The sequence below is a fragment of the Neolamprologus multifasciatus genome, chromosome 6 (genome assembly GCF_963576455.1).
Source record: "Neolamprologus multifasciatus chromosome 6, fNeoMul1.2, whole genome shotgun sequence".
Lineage (NCBI taxonomy): Eukaryota > Metazoa > Chordata > Actinopteri > Cichliformes > Cichlidae > Neolamprologus > Neolamprologus multifasciatus.
The window spans coordinates 27,768,858-27,789,334 of NC_140444.1; the positions used below are offsets into that span (position 1 = coordinate 27,768,858).

A 20,477-nucleotide genomic window follows, 5' to 3' on the forward strand; every position below is an offset into this window, starting at 1 on the left:
CTGGATTGCTGAAGACCTGTAAAAACTGAAGACAGCTGGCATGGTCAGCACTGTGGTGGTGCTGGTGGAGGTCAAGCTAGTAATGCAATAAATAAAAGCAGGAAGAATAGATTGAAAGGATTCAGCGGGGGGGTGGGCAGGAATAGGGGCAATCAAATGAAGTGAGATCAAAGGCGCATGGAGTGGAAAGGGCTGTGATGAGAACACGAGCCTCTGCCATAACACCAACTAACTCATGAGATGCACCTTGAACAGCTCGCGAAGAGAAGAAAAGTAACCATCAGGTAACCATCTGATTCTGACCAAGAGGAACAACTTGGCGCTGGAATGAGGGATTAAGAATAAGAAGAAGCACCCCTACTTACCTGTGGACAGTGACAGGCATTACTGTACTTATTTCACTTACTGTTGCCAGATTGCGGCCAGTGCGTGTTGTGCGTACGCGTGTGATTGAATGCACTCATGCAAAAGGGATAATTGGTGGGAGGCAACAGCTCCATCAGTGGGAGTATGTGTGCGGCTTGGGTTAATCTCCTCTCCCTCATTTATAGATTGAGTCTCCGGAGTGTTGGAATGCCCTAACACAAAAGGTGAGTTTGCCCTCTTGGCTCTTCGCTGTAGCGGTTGTTAACCTGTGCTATGTAATTATGTCAACAGCTTTAACTCGCAAATAAATCTTCATCATCAGCGTGTCCAAACCCTCACTACACACTGACTGAGTGACACCTGTGCTTTGGACATGCATCCATTTATTTGCTCTCAGAATATGATTGTGTGCGTAGTTATAGGGAGTTGCAGTTTTATAGCAGCACACTGCCATTGTTTGGTGGACATGTGTGGACTTAAAAAAGACAAGCAGTGTTACTTTAAGTCTTTGTTAGCCTGACATTTATAGCAGCGATGGGATAAATTCTCACAATAGGTGAAGTGGAAAACTGGAATGAAGAGATTTTTTGCAGAGAGGAATGGGGAAGAAGGGAACGGCTAATGCACATACAAGGAGATGTGCAGGCGGTAGAAGCAATGTTGTAGCATGTTCCCTCTGCAGAAAAAAAAAGACACTGCAGCATATCTCCCCCTCCCCAGTTTGCTGACCAATGATGTTTGGAGGTCAGACTCCCAGCTCTGCTGTCAGCCCCATGACATACAGCTTGTTCAGGAACACACCTTAAAGGAAGCGGGGGGGCAAATAATCACAAGCAAAATATATGCACATATTTACGCCATCTGCTGAGAAGCTAGTGAGCAAAAATGTGCAAATATATGCATTCAGCATGCTGTTACCCAAAAAATAAAGCTGCTCAGCACGGATGACTGCATGATGTGTCACCCTGCACAGAAACGGCTGTTTTGTCTTCAGTGCAGGAAAACGAGCAGCTGATGTCAGACGACAGAGATGTGGCCAGATAATTTTTAGTAAGCACATGGAAACTCTGATTTTTAACAGTTTTGTCCTTATTTTGACTAAAAAGAGTGCTGTTGAGGAATAAACAAAATAATTACTGCATGTGAGTGTTTCTCATCAGTGGCTAGTGCTCACTAAGTGCTGACTCGGGTCTGTTCTCACTAGAAGTAGTCCCCGGGGGTGACAGGACATCAATACTGAATTGGAATCAGCAGCATGGATCTACTACCATACTCTTAACTCTTTGCGGTGTGTAGTGCAGCTCAGTGATATTCCGTGTGTAAGAGGCACAGTTTGAATAAAATGCCAGACATATGCATGCATGGATCTGAAGGACCTGAAATCAGCTTCTTGTTTTTAGAAATCTTTTCCTTTTTCTAATTTTCTTTCTTTCACGTTTGAATTAATCTCTACTGATTTTCGTTCTTATCCTCAGTTACAGTGTTAGAAAATATTCTGTTATTTTATGCGTGGTCTAAAATTTGCAATACACCTTCCATCTGGCTCATTTAAGGTGGAACTTCTGTCTGAGTCAAAGTGAGTCATCTCTCTCAGTGGCCGATAGAAAACTGCAGATGTGGGCCACATTTAGACCAAACAGCAGTTACTGCTGTCTGGGCAGTGAGTCAGCATCCGAGGTTTGTTTGTCCACGTACTGAACACCTGTAGGTCGAAACAGTAGTTAAACACATTTTGTAGAACTTGTCTTAGGGCTGTAGTTGAGAAGGTAAACTGGCAGTCATGTGATAATTTCACATCTTTATCACTCTGTGTTATAATAAAATAAAAAATTAGAGCAGCTTTAAGGAATTAAAAATTGGCTGTGGCTTTCCTTCTAAGCAGACTTACAGATAGTGTGCAGCTTTTTCAGGCTGACCTGAGAAAGCATGTGACGCAATCTACAGCAAACATTTTTATTTTTGCCTACAGCACAAACAGTGCCCGAGCTGACCCACGACCCAAGTTTTCCAAGGTTGCGAGCCTTTCTGTGAAGAGCTGAGACCTGAGCTTTCTCTGTGTGATAAATGCTGTCGGACATGTGGCCTTTTCAAAGAGAGATTACACATTTCTAGCGCCAGCCTTAAAGTAAAGGAGGCAGCCACAGCTTTGTTCCGACACCTTAAGCTTTGGCAGTCTTAACAACCCAGCCTGCCTGTTATGGTTAGCAGATGGGACTAAATGCCTTGATTTAAAGAGCCAAGCAGACTGAGTGAGTGCTGAGAGTCAGTGGTTTGCTTTTATGTTAAAAATAGGGCATTATATTTAGAATACATTTTTTTCAGTCTTTTTAATTCTAATGTAAGAGCACAGTAAAGTGCAGCCACCTGCAGATCCTCCTTTAGTATTTTTCATGTAATTAATGTGTAATTACAATATAACTAATGTCCAACAGGGAAGATTGTCCGAAAACAGAAAAACAACGGGAAAAAACGATTTAGGCTCAACGCAGTAATTACTACATGTCTTATTTTCAGCTGATAAATTAAATAAAATACTTTCATTCACTGCTGTGTGAAGTTCATCCCCTTTGGGCTAAACACACAAATATTTTTCTGGGTCATGTGGTCAAAACTGATTTAGCGATTTAGGTCTCTTTTGATGTAGCAGAGCAGCAATGTTACCAAAGAAGGAAAAGGGAGTTTCAGGGGTCACATTCCTCACACCGGAAAAAAAAAATGGACAGACTGCTTTACTCCTAATGCAACAGAACCAGAACGAAGGACACTGAAAATTGAGAGCAAAAGTATTTTGATGAACGAGATAGTCAATATTTGCTGACAATTCTGTCTGCAGTTCTCCCTTTTTAGGCAAACTAAAAGTAAGCACTGTTTTTTCATACACAAAACACTTTGCCCTTTTGCTACTGTTTGCATCCCCTTGTTGGTCTCTGAATGAACTTAGACATTTTGTTTGGTCGCCTAGTTTTCAAATCCCACTGCAAACTGTGCGTTGTCGTGATTGTGACTGCACACTTGTCTACCAGCACCATCATGTGTTTGACCTGTATTAATCTCCTCCTGTTGGCTTCTAATAAATATCCCTGCTCCCCCCAGGATTAATCGAGCCATTACTTAATTACAGGCTTGAGAAGAAGCTGAAAATCTATGAAGAGGATTTACAGCTCTTCCCATAAATCAAGGACAGATTTTTTTCATAACTGCTTTCCACTAACAGGATCATTAGCAAGGAAATGAAGGAAAGAGCTGGTGATGCTGCTGATTCTGCTATCCCCAGGTAGCATTTCCAATGCTGCTCAGGAGCATTACAGTAATTACTCACTGTTGGAATGTGAAAATGGTTTAATAAATTTATGATTAAAATGTTCAATCAGGATTAGTAGCTCTAAATTGCAAAGAAAAGCAGTGCAATTGTTCCATCATAGTGTAGGCTTAGACTGTAGACTTTTGGCATAATGGTTCACTGCTACACTCTCATTGCTTGCTGAATTTGTAAATAATTAGCTTACATTGAACTCAGAGACCAAGGATGGAGTCTCATTACAACTGCAAAAAAGCTTTGAAAAGAAATATTCAGTATTTGCTAAGTTAACACAACATCTCTACTACTAACTATTGATGGTGTAAACACTGCTTTAGAGTTGAGATCATATCTAAGTATTTCTATACTCTGTTAGCAACCTCTTTTATTTTACCATGTAAAATAGCAGAGAGTTTGGTCCATGTTGGCCCAATAGCATCACATTATTGCTGCACATTTGTCTGCCACACATCCACGATTGTACTGATTGACTGGTGACTGTACATTTGAGTACAGCGAGCTCACTTGCATGATCAACAGTTGATGTTTTGAGATTATACTTCTACAGAATATTATGCATTTTAAAGATAAATGATCCAGTTAGCAAGCTCCTCAGAGGTCAGAGGAGAATGGCTTGAGTTTTTCAAGCTAATGAATGCAACAGTAGCTTAAATAAACACAAGTTACAAACAAGGTATGCAGAAGAGCATCTACAGCGGCAGAAGACCACACAGGAAACCGAGGTCATAATTTACACAGGTTCATGAAAATTGAACAATAGAATATGGGGAAAATGGTGCCTGGGCTGATGATGATCAAATTCTGCATACACAACATAAAGACACGGATCAATCCTGCCTTGTAGCAACAATTCAGGCAACTAATTGTAGTGTAATGAAGTAGGAGATATCTTCTTGGCACACTTTGGGCTCCAACTTGTTCATGAACACACCTTAAAGGAAGCAGAGGGGCGGGGGCCAAATAATCGCAAGCATAATAAATGTGAGTTGTTTAAATCCCGCAGCCAAGTATTGTTGCTGACTGACAGGGGATTTCTTTAAATCACCCCGCAATTCTTCAGCTGAGACACTTGAGTTAGAAAACACAAACACTGCAGTTGTCTTTACTCGCGAGGACAAGTGACAGAGTGCTCGTACACGTAAGAGACACTCACGGACTTGTGCTCTGTCACCGTCTGCGTTCTTTATTTATGCAAGAGAAATGAAAACATTCGTTCAGTGACATGAGCATGTGCGTATGTGATTGTGTGTGTGTGTATGTGTGTGTGCAAGGTCAGAACTGCTTGTTCAACTTCTTACAACAACAAGGAAAAGGTCATCATGCAGTATTCTATCATCAATAAACTTATATCACTAAAAGCTTATACTGACTACTCAGTACAATTTTCTATTGACACTGACCATGTCTATCGCTTTGTGACCACAATGCACCCATTCCCTGCTGGCTGCATCGTCATGTCACTGTCATATCATCTCAAACTGGTTTGTTGATGATGCAAGTCACCAGATCTCAGTACAATTGTGGATGTGCGGCAGACAAATGTGCAGCAACAGCGTGATGCTATCATCTCTGCTATTTTAGATGGTAAAATAAAAGAGGTTGCTAAAAGAGTTTGCAAACACTTGAAATGTTTACGCCATCAGTAGTTAGTAGTAGAGATGTTGTGTTAACTTATCAAATATTGAATATTTCTTAAATTGAACTGTAATAAGACCCCATCCTTGGCCTCTGATTACAATGTAAGCTAATCATTTACAAAATCAACCAAAGACTCTCCAAACACTCAGGCTCTGAGCTGAGAAGGGGTGTCTATCCTCACTAAACACTTAGATGTGCGAGGAATGGCTAACTATGAGCCAGCTGGCATCCCCACTTGAGTAGCACCTCTAACTATCTTTCACTTTTCATACTTTCTACTTCTCCATACTCTCTCACTGCACTTGCTAATAGTCCATTATCTTCTTTTTTGTCAGGGTCCCCCACCCAGCTGCACATCTATCAAGTTTGCTTTTGTATTTGTTGGTTCTCATTTCTGCATCGGCTCTGCCAACTGGCATATACACAAAGCTTGCATCAGCAACCGGCCACATTTCGCAGCACCACTTATCAATCCACTCAGCAGTCACACAGGAGCGGCCTGGCTTACCCACAGTGAAGAGTAGAGAGGTGTATTAGAAATGTGTTCCAGAGAGTCTGTCAGCAATTACGCTTAGAAGACGCACGTGGGAAACATGAAGAGGTAGCTATGTTGCGTAAGGAGCACAAGATAGTCTGCCTTCCTTTCATGCCCCGATAAGGAAAAGGAGAGAGGTGGATGCGGTTCCAAAGGTTTCAAATGTAAGATTGTGTGTTTCAGTATCAGGGTTAGATCAGATTTAATGGTGTTGCAGTCTTCATAACACTGACAAGACAACAATTACACATGCATGTGATTACTAAGTATTAAGTGTGTGTATTAATCTGACACTGATGGAATGCCATTCATTTTTGCAGGCCTATCATAAATGAAGGCACTGGACAAAACACACATAATGATTCACTTTATTGCTACCCTTTCATGAGTGTCACCAGTATCATTTCAGTTCATCCTCTGGACACCATGGAAAGGTCTTCCAAACCTAATGGCTCATCTGTTCAAAATTTAGTCAGATATTTCAGTCTGGACCACAGTGGACCTGCTAAATTACAGACTAACACTGATTCACTCAATAGAACTGTGCTAAAGAGCCTATTCATGTATTATCATGGCTAAAAAAAGAGATAGGCCTATGAGGACTTAATGATTTCCATAATGATGGGTTAAAGGGTGAGGATAATTTGGTTATTTAAATTGGGTGAAAGCTGAACTTTAATTTGCCTTAAACGTTTATGACAATATGAGAAACTTACCAGCATTCAGAGTGAAAGAGACATAAGATCTTTAATATCTTGATGACATTGCCTAACATGTCCAATATTTGGCTATTTCCTTGTAGAAAGCATGCTATTCCCCATTTTAAAAGGTTATCTCTGTATGTCAGCTGTAAGTTTGATGCCTCTATGTAGCATCACACAAATTAGAAGAGGGAATGATATAGACAGAAGTTAGTAGTTATCTTAAACGCATCCTTGTGCCCTGCTCCGGTAATTACAGTGTTCATTATATAGCTACACCCTCTGTTTGCCTCTGATTGCTCAATAGCTGCTAAATCATAGTTTAAGGAAACACAGCTAGTACCTAACTTTGTCTCTGTGAATTGTAGTGCCGGGAAGGTAGCGTATCCAAAAAAATGGCAAGTGAAAAAATAGTCCAGGATGTCAGGTGTTGTAGAGTTTGATGGCCATAATGAACGACTTCCTGTGGCATTCTGTTTTGCATTGTGGTGGAAGGAGTCTTTTCCTGCAAATGCTGCTGTGACTGTTCAACACGCCACGGAAATGGTGTAAAGCATCCAAAACTGTGCTTAACTTGGACAGCATCCTCCTTTCTGACACTGACATCAGAGAGTCAAGCTCTACAGCCATGATCCTACTGGGCCAGCAGCAGTTTGTTGATGCCCCCTACCCTCAGTCTGCTGCCCGTGGACACCACAGACTCAAAGCATGCTGAGCATCATCCAACAAATATTAAAAGACCTCAGCTTCTTCAGAAATAGAGATTGCTTTGGCTTCTGTGTTTTAAGTTAAGTCCAGTATTGTTTTATTCTATTCATTTATTTTAATGAAAACAGTTCCCTGTACGATGAGTTTATGAGAGTGGAACCTGGGGAAAGTACCATCAAAACAATTAGTGAAATTAGCCTAAAAAGCTCAATAGTACTGCAGAGTCAGGTCTAATAATCTGTAGCTTTGGCAATTTACACAATACACATAGTCATTTTATCCTTTGTTGTTATAGGACATATTGATTAGTGGACTTTTTGAAGACTTCACAAGCACCGCAAGCAGACCAAAGACACTGCCGGGAGCATTTCCAAACAGCTACACATAGATTATTAAAGCCACTGACTCAGCTAATTCATTTGTGAGCTCTATTACAATACTGAAAACACGTGCATGGGAAATCTTGCAGAAAATTAATTTAGTCCTGCCTCTTTTCCCTCTGCCTCCAGTCTGACTGTGCCAAACTTCTTCAGCACTACTGGATTACTGGTAATTGCAAAATATCAAAAACCGAGTCAGCAGTGGTTTTGTAGCAGTATGCTACAAAAAGTGAGCCATGATTGATTTTATCATCCAAATGGCAATAAGAATCTGAGAATCTGCCTCCGAGTGAGCCTAGGTGAGAATTTATGGCCGAGGAAAAAGGCTGAAATGCGTAATCTGTTTAATTAATTCAAAATATAATAAACAGACAGTGTGCGTGGGTTATGCTCAGCATTTCACGTCTGCAGAATAACTGAATTCAATTACATTTCTGCATGCAGCAACATGCTATCAAGTATAATTTTGTTATTATGGCATCAACCTCTGGTTCCCCTCTCATCCTCTGAGCTCTTCACGGTCCTTTATATTGCTATTATATTTCAATTCTCTGGTATTCCTGAACTTCTCTCATGCACCATTTTTTTCTGCTGCATCAGCGTTTCCTTAACATCTGTCAAAGCATTGGAAGAACAATACTTTATTCAAACTGAAGAGTCATGAGTGACACTGGCTTTCACACTGGGCAATGTTCACTCTTTCTGACTGATTACAGCACAGGAGCAGGGCAGAATCCAAAGTGCTGGGTTCACGGTAAATTACACCATCCACTGGATGATTGATGGGAGGTCGAAAGATTTTTTTTCCCCCTTTTTATTCTATCTGTGTAAGGCGGAAACTGACTCTTGACCAAGTAAAACACAACTAAAACACAGCTAGCTTGATTAAGATATCTGACTAACTGCAGTCATGCTGGGTAAAATAAATAAGAGCAAATAGAAGTTAGGGGGTCAAAGATTTACTTTAATACTTGAGCTGTCTTTAATGACTCTGCTAAACAGAGAGAGGACGTAGACTTCAACATCATCACCCTCTTACAGATCTGCTTTGGCATTTCACCTGCTCAGCTCTTAGACATCAAAGTAAGTCAGGAATAGAAGTGAAAGTAGCATGATGTCATTCCCAGACAATGTCCTCCTGTACTCATACGCCATGCACTCATTCTGTACCACTTCTTTAACACTGGCCAGACGAGTGGACCTCAGTATCAGCTGTTCCAAATGTGGATCTCTTTGGATAGCAATGGCTGAAAGATGTGACAGAGTGCCACTGTTCAGATAAAAGAGTCATTTTCTCACAAGATCAGTGTGCCACCCTGCTGTCCTTTGTCCCGTGGGCTATTCTGAGAGAGACTGCGAGGGTGCTTTTAGTGTACACTGTATGTTAGGGCTATATATTTATTTATATAAATTTATTTATATAAAAACATCAGTAGATTATGAGGGTGTCATGTGGGAACTTTTATGTATTTTATGTAGAATGAGTTCTACAGTATGATGTAGCTGTAATCATGAGAAAATGAAACAGTTGCAGTTGTTTAAAGGTTAGGTACAGGGATACTCTGTGTGACGTGCAGTGTGTTGTCTCCTGGCTGTGGCCAGCTTCAGTGTGTCTTGTATTTAATGTCAGTATTTGGAGTGAATTTAAGACTTTACTAAATGAATGATGCACTATGTGAGCCGCCTGCACTGAGGATGATTCTTGAACGTCAGTGGAGATTGGTAAGGATTCTTGCAATTATATTCATTGACCACTTTGTTTGAGTGCATCTGTTCATCTCCAAATATCAAAAAAGCCAATCATATGGCAGTAATTCAGTCCGTTTAAGCATGTCAAGATGTTCTGTTGAAGCTCAAAGCTTTAAAGAAAGGTGATTTAAGTGACTTTAAATGTGGTGTGGTTGGTTAAGCTACTGGCTTACGTCGGAAACTGCTGATCTGCTGGGATTTTCTCACACAACCATCTCTATGGTTTATAGATAGTGGTCTGAGAAAGAGCAAAAAGAAATCCACCGAGCTGGGAAAAAAATGCTTTTGTTGATCCCAGAGGTTCAGATGAGAATGGCTACACTGTGTCAAAATAACAACTTGTTACTACTAAGGTATGCAGAACAGCATCTCAGAGCACACAGCACATTGAACCTAAAAGCACCAACACATGTCAGCTAAGAACAGGAAACTGAGGCTACAGTTTACACAGACTCGCTGAAACCTACCTAATCAAATGCTTAGTCCAGGTGGGCATTCTAGCCTAGTTATTTCATTTCTATTACTTGAATCTTCAAAGTCCATAGCCTCTTCCCTCGGTATGTCTATACCTGTACCTCCTGTGGATCTCTGCATACCAGACACAATGTATCATCATCGTCTTCCTTGGCCCTGTAAGAATGCATTTCTGATAGTATGCCAGCGGATAACATATCACCTATAAAAAGGAACCCTCTTGACCACAGTAACAGACAGTAAGGGCTGCTTTTGCAGCACATGAGTGCTGGTGATAAAAGACCAAGCAGATGCCTGCATACACGCGCGCTCACAGAAACACATATGCACACATACACACTAACAGATGTGGTCTTGCTGACACCTCACAAAGGTCAGCCATCAATAATGCTCTAAATTCGTACAGCTTTAAAGCTGACAGAAGAAAGGGCTCTTTATGGATGTGTTAACGGCAACATAACACCTCAGCTTTAACGCTGCTGATGAAATGCTGTTAATGTGACTGACGTTATAAGATGACACAAATAATAATCACTCTTACTGAAGCATTAAACAGTGAAAATGTATCAGAAATGTGCAGTATAGTAAAGAAACTCACTTGAAAATCAAATCCAGACATAGTTTAAACATAAATTTGTCATCATCTAAAGATGAAAATCCTGCATATAATGTTTTCAATAATTTCTATATTACTAGAAAATTACAACAACTCAAATTTTTGGCTTTGTGTGTGATTCTGTATCAACTCGCTAGACCATCTCTAATGGCCCTCAAAAGGTTTTTAAGAATTTATGAGCAAAAGCTGCTTACTTTCACATCTGCAGTCTATGTCTCTGTTCCACTGAGACCTAAATAGATAAATAGACCAGCCACAACAAAGAGGTATTAAATCAGATAGATAGATAGATAGATAGATAGATAGATAGATAGATAGATAGATAGATAGATAGATAGATAGATAGATAGATAGATAGATAGATAGATAGATAGATATTTATTAATGGACACATTAAAGACAAATTATTAAATGTGCATAAAGAATATCTTCTGTTGGCTATAACGGCCTATAGTAGACCAAGTTGATATATTATTTAATAGCTGGGTGCATGTGTATCTGCCCATCCCAAGAGCCGACGCCAGTCCCCTCCAAGGCCTTTTCCAAACCGCAAAACAGGTAGCTAGCATTAGCTGATGACACAGAGCTCAAAACTAATATCCAAATATGATCATCAAAAAACCTAGATGGTGCATGCCAAAATGTCAAACTTATGACCAGGTGATGTCATAGTGGACATGTGCATCTTTTATATACAGTTTATGGTCAGCACTCAAATAAACCCACACTATCACAGCAGAGTATTAATAAAAAGTAGAAACAAATGTGTCTAGAAGCAAATATCTACAGCTCACGGTAGGGACATGGTAGCTAAAAGAACTAATTTAAACCTACAAGCATGGTGATGGACAAAATGCTACCAGGACAGCATAGATATAAATCTTAACACAGCTTCAAAGTTATTCCTAGCAAACATCTATGAATCATTTCCTATTTAGGCTTCGAGCCTTAGCCTGTGTTATTGTCATGGTCTAACCATTAAAACAAACCGTCAGCACCCCGCCTCATATCTGAGGTCAGTCTATTGTGTGTTTCTGCTGCAGATAGAAGGCAAAGTGACACTTTCCTGTTGGTGAGCCGTACACAGGCCTCCCGTGTGCTGTGTGCTGTGTGTGTCCTCTGCAAACACTGATTGAAGCGTTGCCATGGCTACACGCAGACCCAATGAGAAGCTCGCGGTAGACTGTTGCTGAATGAAAATAACAGAGGCCATTTTGCGAACGAAGCCAAGACATCATTCACTAATAACGAAAAACGGAAACGGAGGCAGAGCCGGTCCATTTCTGGACTGACGCCGCTTCTCTTCTCCAGAGTCGCTAGGGTCGGGACTGCGGCGCGGCTCGCGCATGTAGTCGAGAAAGAAAGGCAGGCGGTAACTTAATTGTGCCGCCTTCTCCTTGGAGTGTCTTAAGGAGAGGGGACAGGTTATTTTCACCGCATTGCTGTCCGAGGCCCAGTGACCCCCCGGGAGAGAGGGAGTAGCCTTCAGTCAAGGTTGGCACAACATCCATGCGCGTTGAAAACAGGTGTATGGTTTCATCACACAGTAGCTCCCGAAGCCGCCGTAGCTTCACGGTGTGTGTCACTTCTGCGCCTGTCCGAGGACTTCACTCGTTTTATATGGAAAAGACATTTTATTAGACATGTTTCGGGAATTTGTCCGGTGAGGTGGCAGCTGTGTTAAGGTAAGTACACACTACCAGTTTGTTGTTTAGAAAACACAGGGGGGGCTATATATTTATCTCTCCCTCCGCGTCGCTTTTAGCAGCTGCACCAGCAGCAGCAGCACTAGATCTGACCCTCGGCTTAATTTCGTGGTGTTAGAGCTGGTAAACAATGCTATTTGGGTTGTTTTAACTGCCTTACAAGCTGTAATGACCCTACAGTTGTAATCGACGAAACTCGAGAAAATGAATTACGGATGCGGTCGGGTCGACTCGGTTTCCATTTAAAGTGCATTCCAGTGGACTGGTGTCTCCAGTGCATTAGAGGAAGATGCGGTTGGGACTGGGAGGATGATAAATGGCGAAACCACAAGCTTTTAAGCTTTACAAAGAATATTTCTAAAACCGTAAGGACCGACATTATGAGAGCAGTGTGGGAAGAACATGCAGCCTTCTGATAGTTGTAAACATGAACTGAAATATCCACGTTTAACCTAGATCTTAAACGCTTAGGATAATCTCCATTGTTAGCTTGCACTTGTGCATTGGTGCAATAGTTTCCCGTATGTGTAAGAAAAAAGGATATAAGCGTATAGCAGATATTTATTTTCTAACTGGACGAAGAACATATAACTTATTGAGTTTGGTTTTATGATGATAATAGTAACACTGTTACCCTGCAATTCTTTCATTTCATCTTGTGTAATATGTAGAGCAATGCTTCTGCGCAGGGCCACCCTACAGTCATCACTGAGTTGCAGTTTTTCCTTATTCCTGCTTCCTGAGTTCACATTCACCTGCCATTAAAGCTTTATCAGTCAGTCTCTATGCAGATGGGAAAACTCATCTGCTGCCTTGCTGTCTGACTTCCTCAAAGCCATTGCTGTCCCAGTTCAAAACAAGCAAACAAAAATAAAACGGACAACACAGCTTTTTCTGTCCAGTCTTCTAACTTGGTTAAACGGATGATGTAATGAGGGGCAACGGATAGTATCCGTAAGATGCATATGAATGCTGGATGAGCAGGGAAAATGGGGATGTGTCCAGGATGCACAGACTGTAACACTATCACTCCGGGAACCGCATACCACTCCCAGTGAGGCCTACCTTTCTACCTGCCTTATGAGTGTCTTTTGCTGTGTGTGTGTGTGTGTGTGCGCGTGCCTTAGGCCATACTGGCCGGTGTTTCTGATGTTGTCTTTCTTGTATTTCTGTGACTACACTCTTCTGTCTCTGATGAGGAAGCAGCGGGCAGGATGCAGTGTGACGAGCAACAGTTGGCTACTGACTGTTTCGCAGAGGACCAATAACAGGGACTTAAATATACACTCATAATGAGCAATCATAGCATTTTTGATTTGATTAATGGCCAGAGAGCCCAAAACTAAGTGTCTCTGTTGCTAACTCAGTTGCACCTGCTAGTTTAGAGTTACTGGGAGAGAAGCTGTGTGGTGCATGTGTGTCCGAGAGGGAGAGAGAAAGAAAGAGGATCAAGGCAGGTCGTCAGGGAATAGGCGAATGTGATACATTTTCTTCTGAAAGTACAGAATGTAGCAGAGGGGGTTACTATCACAGTCGCCTTTATTTCACTCTATCATTCTCTCACACTCATTTTTAATTTTCCCATGTCTATTCTTTGTTTTGGTGCCCTCTCTTTTCTCATTGTATCCTCTGCTCTGCTTCCTCCTTTATCTCCCCCTCACTGTGCCCTTCTCCAGAGTCTGATGTCATGGCTCAAGTGGTGTTTGAGAAGTGGTGTGCGCCTGCTCCCAGAGCCCCTTAACAATGTCCTGTAGCGTGCATCATAAAGTGTCATGCTGATGCCTTTTATTTTTTTAAATCTCATCTGCTGAGCCACTTTTTTCTAAAGAAATCTTCTTTTTTTGCACAGTAATCAGTCATTCTTTGTTACTGAACCAAAGATACTTTATTCTGACAAATAAGCAACACATTGTAGCACAAAAAAACGACTTGATACGGTCCTGCATTGGAATCATTTTGCTTAGTTATCTGGCTGTGCAACAGAGATGGCCCCAAAAAGCTGCTGTCGAGGCCAAATGCTGATTGTGGTGTGCAATGTAGTTGTTACCACAAAGACAAAGATAAGCAAAAAACAACAGAGATCAAAGAAGCATGGATAGGAAACACGAACAATGGCTGTGATGGACAGTTCTGATTCTTTATTAGTCCTACTCCATTGTAGAGACGTTCTAGTAGATCATGACTTGACAGTGGCCAAACCAAAATGACTAACAAGAGTGCAAACAAGAGCCCACATTACCGGTTGTTCCACATATTTTTTACACTGCCCCCTGGAGACAGTACACAGACGCAGGTCAGCCAGCCTCTGTTGCACCTGCGGATGACCATACAGGGACCTTAATCCCACCCAATATGGTTTGCTTAGTGGCAAACTTGTGCATATGTATGTGATGTGTAATAATCAAATGTGTAAAAATGGCAATATCTGATCTTATAAAATGGACTTGAACACTTTTTTCTGGCTTTGTGAAAAACCTCTGCATCTATACACTGCCAGGGATGTTCAAATTATACTGTATCTGGAAAATTAAAAGTCTAAAAACTTACACTGCAAGTTGACAAGTATATCTTCACCTGTATTTCCAGCCAAGATCCTTCCCTAATTTAATCCTTACACGTCAATCCTATTTCAGTCATGAGGCCTTTTAATCTATTTCAGTGGTTGTAAGAACAACCACAGGTTTCTAAATATAAAGGCTAAACACAGAAAGTAATACACAGCCAGCTTTGTTAAACAGCAGAAACACTAAGCCTCTGAGTACACTGAGTGGGCCTTCTATATCTCTGTTACACTTCATGTTATTCAAGTCCTGCAGGGGTGCTTTCAAATTATGGTAAATCTAGAAAAGTGGACCAAAAGCCCGTGCAACAGCACAGTTACTTGCTGCGGTCACATCCAGCTTGTCATACATCAGATTAAGCCCCTTGTATCCCTATATCATTAGGGGCTGAGGCCTATCCCCACTGACAAAGGGCAAAAAGCAGGGCACACCCTCAGCAAGTCACTATACCGTCATAGACAGGGCTACCACATGAGGCAAACATGCACGCTCATACATATGACAATTTTAGAATTATCTACCAACCTAGTATTCGTGTCTTTGAATTGTGAGAGGAAGCTGGAGCAACCTGAACAAAACCCCAAACGGGGACAGGGAGACTGTGCAAACTCATCACGCAAATGCCCCCATCAGACCAGCTGGTTCAAATCTAGAATCATCTTTGAGAGGGCCAACCAGTACAGTACTTGGCCACTCAAAAATGTGCAGATCTGAATGTATGCTTTATACTGAAGGAGCTCACGACGCCAGTTATGTAATACATGTAAAAAAAAGTTTGTAGAAAAACATATTATTAAACTATTATATCTCTATTAAAGAGCACGCTGCTTTGTGAATATGCTTTTCCTTTTTTGATCTTCAGATTTAAGTGTTTTCCAGTAAGTGACACTTACTACATGCGCAGCTCTTCTGCTTTTTATATCCTACCACTTACTTAACTGGGAATGGCAGGGCCTTGGAGAAGCTGATAATGAATTAGGTGTTGAAACTGTACGGGTGAGAGCATGTCGACACGGCTACTGTAGTCCAGAGTGGCTCATAGGTCAAAGTGTCGGTGCGTTTGAGTGTGAGTTTGTGTCAGTCACTATAAAAATAGTTTGCTTTGGTACTTTAATAAGATCATTACTAAGCTGCTGCTCTGTCTGTTTGCTTTAAATTGTCTTTATAAATCATTCTTCCACATGCAGCACTCAGTAGGACACACCTAGTAGAGCCAAAATACGATCTCAAGTAAGGAATGTGGTCAAAAATCTGTTTGCTTTGATGTGTGATGCAGATCCTGCTGCTTGTGTTTGTCATGCCGGGTTACAAGATTAAGTCTATAGTTGATAGCACTTATGATAGAACTTTATTGGTCCCCTGGTACTGCCCTGATTTTGGCCTCAAGGTTGCATCATTAGCACCTGCCAGTTGTCAGCTTTTCACCATACCTCAGTGATCCTTCCCATATGATGAGATGTTTCTGAGGGGGGCAACTGCTGTTTGATTATGTTTGTTGACACACTGATCGCTGCTGTGGGGCTTTCAGGAACCCCAAAGTCTGAAGCCTAGGTGTTTGGGAGACATAGTTGGAGGAGCGCTACTCGTCACTGGATCCATTGCCCATGTAGACAGGATTTTTACATTACCACTTCATCATCTGCATGATGACAGCAGGCACAGAGTGTTGATCAAGACTTAGCTCTGTCCATGTTTGATTTAAAAGTTGGCAACAGGTTTGGCAGAGCCTATGAAGCTTTTTTTTTCTAATTTATGGCCTTATACTAAAATAGTTGCTGCTCAGCTACTGTAGAGTAAGATAAATACATTTATAATAACAGCAAGCTAAAGAGATCCCCCCCACTGTTTGGTGGAAGGTTTGTAGTATGAATCTCATCTGTTTTTGTCGTATCTCACGATTTGGTTTATGGAAGCTAATTAATTTCTTTTGTAGTGGCACCTTGGCTCTGCCCGAGCCTTTACCGCACTTTAATTTGTAAGTTGCGGATTCTTGCGCCTCTTCTGTTTATTGTTGAAAACTTGTTTTGAGTGGATGCGTTGGATGTTGTCCAAATAGCATGTTACACAGTAGCTGCCTGGCTGGTTTTAGGTATCCAGGCTCTAAATATGACATGCTAATAGCAGTAGTTACATCATCATTCTAGGAATAGCAGGGAGTCTGGGGTCTAGAGGTGCTTCTGGCTGACCTCTCTCCTGTGTATATTCGGCCTCTGTGTGCATGTGTGTGGTCATTTTCCAAATATACAGTCCCATATGGATTACAGCGCGGGAAAGATTATTAATGGTACAGGTGAGTGGTCATATAATTTGTATATTTAGAGCCTGGTATGACGTTGACAGTACAAGATGTATTTACATGGATTTAAAAAGGGAAAAGAAAAAGTGCGATTGCATGTCATGTCTATGTGGCTGGATTTTCACATCTCCGAGGGAGCATTCTTGACACAAAGTCAAGCTGACCACAACAAAAAAGGAAAGAAAGAAAATCTCATGTGAGAAGAATTTAAGACTCCTGTCAGTTTCTGTGTGGATGCCGCCACTTTACATAGCCACAAACTGACAACTCTGGCCACTGTGACATAAAACTTGTTAGGAGGAGATGAGTACATTAAGGTTCTCTTACACCCTTCTCACACCTCAGGCGAGCCTAACATCTGAAAGGTGTATCTACCCGATGTAGCATACAGTAGAATCACTCTCCGACTCCTTTGGAATGTATGAATTGTGTGAACGTATGCTTAGAAGTAGTTTGTCTTCATGGGCATGCGTGCGCTTATACTGCGTGGCATGCATGCAAACGTGTGTGTGGCAAAATAGAGATACTCAGGCCTGTCACTTATCCCCCACCCATCCACACCGGGGGATTACTTTCCAGTCTCAAAGACAAGCATGCCAGAGTCTGAAAATAACCGTATCTGATCACTGCTTCACCCAAACAGGCAACTCTCTTTCCCTGTCACTCCCACTCTTCGACTCCGTCTCTTAACTTTCTCCTCGGTCTGTTGTCTCTGTGCTTCCCAGGCATTGAACGGGGATCTTGGGACTAAAGCTTGAGCGGGAGGAGATACTTGTCCTGAGCAGAGGAGAGAAAGTGGAAGGCACGGGGGGGACTTTAAGTCACAACGCCATACGTGACTCTTCTTAGCACTTGTCTTTTGGGTTTATGACGGTAAGAGTTACATTTACTTTGCTTGATGGACCGTTGCACCTGCACTCTGTTGTCTGCAGTAGGGCAGGATTGCGTTTCGCTGGCGTTCACAGGAAAACCATTTTTATTAAAACAAATTTAAATCTGAGTGTGGATATTTTGGATTTAACCTGTCCTAATCCGTGCTATTCAGTATATCTTATACTGTTTTCTTCAAAGACCCTCTTCAAGGCACGCAGATATCGCAGCGCTGTCTACTCGGTTGTCATGTGTCTATATTTACTTGTTATGAACACAGATGCTTTAAAAAGATTTAAATTAAAAGAGATCCGAATAGCTTTTACAGCCCAAACACCCAAAAGGAATAGTATTTATCTGTGCTGCCAAAACCAAAAATTATAGCCCAAGAGTAGAATTTTTGTCTTTTGTGACAGTGGACAGAGGAAATGGTGTCAAATAAAAACAGCGGTTCTGACCGCGGTCACCGAAGAAATAGGATCACAAAAAAAGCTTAGATTACAGTTGTGAGCGTTAACTTCCTGAGCATGACTTTATCAGATTTTTGTGTATTTGTTTGTTTGTAAATATATTTATAAGAACCCCGTAACCTCTTAACTTTTGCCCCAGAATCCTTTCCCTCTTCAGGCCCTTTTACATACTTCAGTCTCTTGTTACAGCCTTTTTTCATGGTTTCTTCTTTCCTATTCAACAAAAGCCATGCACCAATTCCTCCATTAGGCCAATCTCAGAGGTGTTGTGGAATGTCACCTTGACCCCTTGGGTACACAGTAAGGGGTGGTTCCCAGCCTCGGTTTGTATCACGGGCGGCTGGATTTGTTTTCTTCCGGATCTCACATACACAGTCACTTTGTGCGTTCCCTGCAAACGTCACAGGGCAACCTCTTTTTTTTTTTTTTTTTTTTCTTTCATATGCGTCATTCCAGCCTCATTAGAACTGATTGCAGAGGTCAGCGATACTTTTGTAAAGGTTTTTTGGTTAGATAAATCTTTTTGTTGCTTTTATAAAGTCCACGCTACATTGTAAGTAGTTTTTTTCTTCAGCTGATGGCATTTGCTTGGTTAGATGTGTGTCATGTGGAGTGGCAGTTCCATGAAGCTGATGTTATTAGAAAAATTAAATGAATCTGGCATGAAATCAGGGATTTTTTTTCTGCAGTATCTGTGTTTAAAATTAAGGATAGAATATTTTGTGGTAGTTATGATTATGAGCTTACCCGGGCTGTTGTTTCAGCCCTTCTTTTCCCCATTCCTGATTACTGGTTGTTTGTTCTAAAGCTGATTTTTTAAAAATTTTATTTTACTAAATCAAAGCAAATGCAAGGCTCTTATTTGAGGCTCTCATGCAAATATCTAGAATCCTGGAAATAGGAAAAACATCTTTTTCATTTTGTTTGACATTTAAAACTCTGATGTCTGTGTAGAAATACTTAATACATAAACATATAAATGGATACTTGCTGTGTGCTGTCACTTCTTACAGTTGGCACCAGTAAGCCTCAAAGTAAGCAGCGTTCTTAATGAAGAAGGAAAATGTTTATTTACACATTGTTGAAGCCCTGAAACAATCAGGAACTTTGAGTTTGTGAATATTTTCATGGATAAACTGTCAGTTTTAAGTAGAAATGCCAAATGTTGAATTGATAATAATTTTAAAGCTGCACCAGTTTTCTCTAATGTTCTTGACCAGCTTCGAGGTTAAAAGGTCACGGCTAATGGCATTAAATATAGCGCCTCTTCTAATCAAGTTCCTCTTATCTTCATGCTCGACACTTAACACTGGTACCTGGGGAATCCAGACTATGTATGGGGAATTTAATCTTGGCCACAACAGATAGCCCTGCCGCTTCAGTGTACCTCCTGTCTCAAATCAAAAAATATATTTTTGAACTGTTTGTCTTAACAAAGTCTTAGACGTCTTGACTTGTCATCTCTCTGAGGTGTTTGCATTTTTTCAGGATACATTTCTTTACCTCGTCACACTTTTGTCGCCCTCGAGATGGGCGTGTTTACTCGTAGCATGTGGAAAAACGAATTTCTGCATCCTCTGCAAACACAAAGGAAAATATTGCTTTTATGAAGTCCACACCAAGTTGTAATGAATAGTTTTCATCAGCTGATGGTATTTGTAGTTCAAACATCATATTTTAAACTCAAAATGTTTCAGATTCCAAGCTGAACAACAGTTGTTCTTCCTTCACTCAGAAAGCTGGAGCTTGACTATTACATTACGTCAAAATGACAAGTCAGGAAACGCTCAAGCTTCATCTTTGAAATTGCTTTGACATTTAGCCTAATGTCACACTGTCCTCTCATTTGCTCACTCTATTATCTTCTCGTAGCTCTGCCTATATTAGCTTGTTGTGTCGGCTGCAGTCTGAATAATAGTTTTCAAGCTTTTGTTAGATCTCTGTGTGTGTGTTGTGCTTATTCTTAAGGAGCCGGCATGAAACTGTGGCAGCTCTAAATGTATTGTTGAGCGAGGCTGATCAGATGTGTCCTCGGACGGCTTTTGGCACAGAGCTTACATAATGCAACTAATATAATTTTCCATTTTC

The 20,477-nt window shown here is 41.1% G+C and overlaps 1 protein-coding gene across 1 annotated transcript in view; it reads left to right on the forward strand.

The window, feature by feature from the left end:
- Window positions 1-10,989: 10,989 nt before the first annotated feature.
- Window positions 10,990-20,477, forward strand: part of sorbs2a (sorbin and SH3 domain containing 2a) — a 49,559-nt gene continuing 40,071 nt past the window's right edge. The window contains exons 1-2 of the mRNA XM_085162330.1: window positions 10,990-12,171; window positions 17,775-17,922. The gene's annotated coding sequence lies outside the window, so the exon portion shown is untranslated. The remainder of the gene's footprint in view (window positions 12,172-17,774; window positions 17,923-20,477) is intronic.